General features: G+C 41.8%; 1 pseudogene; it reads left to right on the top strand.

Annotated features, from left to right (window-relative positions):
* The first annotated feature begins 3,649 nt into the window (after positions 1-3,649).
* Positions 3,650-3,834, top strand: LOC124097802 (small nucleolar RNA U3; annotated as a pseudogene).
* Positions 3,835-4,435: the final 601 nt, after the last annotated feature.

Below are 4,435 nucleotides of genomic sequence, written 5' to 3'. Positions count from 1 at the left end.
TCTCTTCTGTCCATACTTGCTGGGTTTCTGATCTCGCGACTCAAAGGCTCAGGGGTCACTCTAGTTAAAGTGGGCTAACTGGGCTGCACAAAATAACCACACAAGAGACACAAATACCTTTTTCTTTGGGGTCGCTGTGATGGCTCCTCTGACCTTAAGGGTCCGCAGAAGGAGAGAGAGAGAGCGAGAGTACGCGCTGATGCCTTTTATTGAGAGAAACTCTTCAAATGAGGCAAGGGGTCAGGTTTCAGGGGGCTGAGTATCTTCTTGATGTCCACTGTCAGCAGGTTGACTGACACCTGGATAGGCCACACCCAAGGGCAGTAAGAGAAGGGGACACACACAAGGCACTTCCATGGAAGATTCTATCCTAAACAGGGCAAGGGGTTATATTACAAAGGAACAGGTGAGCGTAGCTTCACCCATGGGGCTGTAGCAAGACACACCGATGCACGATGCACGAGACACCGACCCTCGCACCCAAGAAGGGTGCCACATTTCTGTGACTGAGCGCCTCAGCACCCAGCCGGGGAGTGTAACTCAGTCACGTGCAAGGTTGGCCTCCCACACATACTCACATGTCCAGCACATGGATACTTTAATCTACCTATTAACTTCCAAAATTTAGGATATTTTTAAAATTTTTTCCTTTTGTGGTGCTGGGGATCAAACCCAGGAACTCATGCATGCTAGGAAAGTGGTATACCACTGAATCACATCCCCAGCCCTTACCCTTTATCTTTTATTTTTTAAAACAATTACACAAATGGAATACAACTTTTCATTTCTCTGGTTGTGTATGATTTAGAGTTACACCATTTATGCATAGGGGTAATAATGTCAAAATCATTCACCATCTTTCCCCCCACACTCCCTCTCTCCTCTTCTTCATCCCCTCTGCTCAATCCAAAGTTCATCCCTTCTTCCCTTACCCCCTGCCCATTATGGGTCAGTATCCACTTATCAGAAAACTTTTGGCCTTTAGTTTTTTTCAGATTGGCTTACTTCACTTAGCTTGATATTCTCTAATTATGTTCATTTACCCATAAATGCATTAATTTCATTCTTTGTGTATTTTGTGTGTGTGGGTGTGTGTATATACGAGTTTCTTTATCCATTCATCTATTAAAGGGCATCTAGCCTGTTTTCACAGTTTAGCTATTGTGAAATGAGCTGCTATAAACACTGAAGTGGCTGCATCTCTATAGCGTGCTGATTTTAAGTCCTTTGGGTATAGACTGAAGAGTGGGATAATTAGTCAAATGGTGGTTCTGTTCCAGGTTTTTTCTAAGGTATCTCCATACTGCTTTCCAGAGTGGTTTTTCAATCCCACTAGCACTGAATTAGTGTACCTTTTCCCCCACATCCTTACCAGCACTTACTGTTGCTTGATTTTTTGATAATTGCCATTCTGACTGGAGTGAGATGAAATCTTAGAGTAGTTTTGATTTGCATTTTTCTAATTGCTATAGATGTAGAACATTTTTGATAAATTTGCTGATAGATTGTATATCTTCTTCTATGAAGTATTTGCTCATTTCCTTAGCCCATTTATTGATTGGGTTATTTGTTTTTTATTGTTAAGGTTTTTTTAATATTTATTTTTTTAGTTTTCAGTGGATACAACATCTTTATTTTATTTTTATGTGGTGCTGAGGATCGAACCCAGTGCCCTGAGCATGCCAGGCGAGCGCGCTACTGCTTGAGCCACATCCCCAGCCCTATTGTTAAGTTTTTTGAGTTATTTATATATTCTGGAAATTAGTGCTTTATCTGATGTGCATTTGGTAAAAATTTGCTCCCATTTTGTAGGCTCTCTCTTCACTTCATTAATTGTTTCTTTAAAAACAGCATGGTATTGGCACCGAAAAAGACTTGTAGACCAATGGTACTGAATAGAGGACACAGAGACAAACCCAAATAAATACAGTTATCTCAGACCAGACAAAGGTGCCAAAAACATACATTGGAAAAAAGATAGCGTCTTCAACAAATGGTGCTGGGAAAACTGGAAATCCATATGCAGCAAAATGAAATTAAACCTCTTGTCTCTTCCTTGCACAAAACTCAACTCAAAGTGGATCAAGGACCTAGGAGTTAGGCCAGAGACTCTGTACCTAATAGAAAAAAAGCAGACCCCAATCTACTTCATGATCAGCAACTTCTTTAACAAGACTCCTAAAATGCAAGAAGTCAAATCAAGAATCAATAAATGGGATGGTTTCAAACTAAAAAGCTTCTTCTCAGCAAAACAAACCCTTTTTCTTTAAACAGGTCAGAAAGTGTTTTTAGGGACAGAAGTCCCTAGCTTCTAACTGACTTTTGTCTGTGTAAGTTCAGGCAATGGCAGCAGCCAAAAAGAGGCATATTTTAAAAGGCCGCTAAAGGAGGCTTTATTGAGATGTCACTCCCAGGGGCGGGAGCAGAGCAGATAGGAAGAGGGCCTGAGGAGAAACCTCATGGGGGCTGGATGGAACTGGAATTTTATGGGGCTTACGGGAGGAAAGGAAGGGCTTGGGACAGGAAAAGGGATTTTTTAGAGTCCCTTGTCGCACTAGAGTTGGTCCGGGGAACTGGCTGAGATCCAGGATTGGCCAGGAGACCCTGCTGATTGACAGGCAGTTCCTTAGGTGCCTGATTTATGCTTCATTCACCCAGGGGCTGCTTGGTGCTTTGTTCCTAAGTCACCACCACCAACCTGACAGTCTGTAATAGGCTAATTAATAACAAGTCTTGCTGTGCATGATGGTATACATGATGATGTAATCCCCACTACACCATAGACTGAGGCAGATCAAGTCCCTGACTCAAAATGAGATTAAAACGGTTGGGAGTGTGTTTCAGTGGTAGAATACTTAGTAGGTGGGAGGCTCTGACTCCAATCCCCAGTACTACGGGGAAAAAAAAGAGAGAGAGAGAGAAAGGAAAAAAAATTGTGTTTTAGAAATTTTCAGGCCTGGCATGGTGGTGCGCACGCCTGTAATATTCCATCCCCCCTACCCCCACCCCCAGCTTCAGCAATGGGAGATGCTGAGCAACTCAGTGAGAGCCTGTCTCTAAAATACAAAATAGGGCTGGAGATGTGACTCAGTGGTTGAATGTCCCTGAGTTCAATCCCCGGAACCCCCCCAAAAAAACCTTTCAGAAGTATTCAGAATATTTTTTTGAAAGTTGCATATAAAACAACACCCTCAAAATATATTTATCTGGTATTTCTTCTATAGTACGTGGAAAAATCTTGTCATCAATTAAAACAATATAGTTGTAATAGACCTGGCAAAGACCGTGCTTTCAAGGTCAAGGCTATTTTCATGGGCCATTTATTTATTTATTACTAATTTATTTACTTATTTTTGGTATCAGGGATTGAAGCCAGGGACATTCAACCACTGAACCACATCCCTAGCACTTTTTAAAAAAATAATATTTTTAGTTGTAGATGAACAAAATACCTTTATTTTATTTATTAATTTTTACCTGGTGAGGATTGAACCCAGTGCCTCACACATGCTAGGCCAGCACTCTACCACTGAGCCACAGTCCCAGCCACCAGCACCTCTCGCCTCGCTAAGTTGCTAAGGTTGGTCTTGAATTTGTGATCCTCCTGCCTCAGCCTCCCAAATCCTTGGGATTATAAGCGTGCACCACCATGCCTGCCTTCATGGGCTATTTCTATAGTTGAGACTAGAGAAATTTCTCTAAAACATATAAGAAAATGACAAGGAAGAGGTGCAACTTTCTCCCAAGCATGAAACCAACTCTTGATGTTGCCTTGCTGTAACTGTTGTTTGTCATTGATGATCATTCTTTTCTTTTGGGATCTACCAGCTCTGATCAACAGCTGTGACCTTATTCAAGTTACCTAGTTTTTTCATGCCTGAGTTTCTCTGGCTATATAGCTGAGGTGATTAATATTTTACATGTAAAGCACTCTTGAACATACTTGTAGTGACATTAACTTGGAAGGCTGTGGCAGTAGGATCACACATTTGAGGCCAGCCTCGGCAATTTAGTGAGACCTGTCTCCAAATAAAAAGGGTCAGGGGTATGTATAGTTCAGTGGTAAAGTATCCCTGGGTTTAATGCCAGTGCCACCGCCCCCCCAAAAAAAAAGCACTCAAAATTTTGTTGAGGGGCTGAGCTTGTAGCTCAGTGGTAGAGTGCTTGTCTGGCACATGTGAGGCACTGGATTTGATCCTCAGCACCACATACAAGTAAATAAGTAAAAAAAAGGTATTGTGTCCATCTACAACTAAAAATCCAAAAAAAAAAAAATATTGAATATGTGACAGACTGTCAGTAAATGGTAGCTAATGTGCTGTGCATGGCGGTGGATTCATGTAATCCCAGGGACTGGGGAGGCTGGGACAAGAGGATAATAAGTTGGAGGCCAGCCTGATCAATTTAGCCAGATCCTGCTCAAAATAAAAAGGGC

The sequence above is a fragment of the Marmota monax genome, unplaced genomic scaffold, assembly GCF_021218885.2.
Source record: "Marmota monax isolate L192 unplaced genomic scaffold, Marmota_monax_Labrador192_F-V1.1 WCK01_AAM20220418_F8-fsc01208, whole genome shotgun sequence".
In the NCBI taxonomy this organism is placed as follows: Eukaryota; Metazoa; Chordata; class Mammalia; order Rodentia; family Sciuridae; genus Marmota; species Marmota monax.
This window is presented reverse-complemented; position numbering and strand designations above follow the sequence as displayed.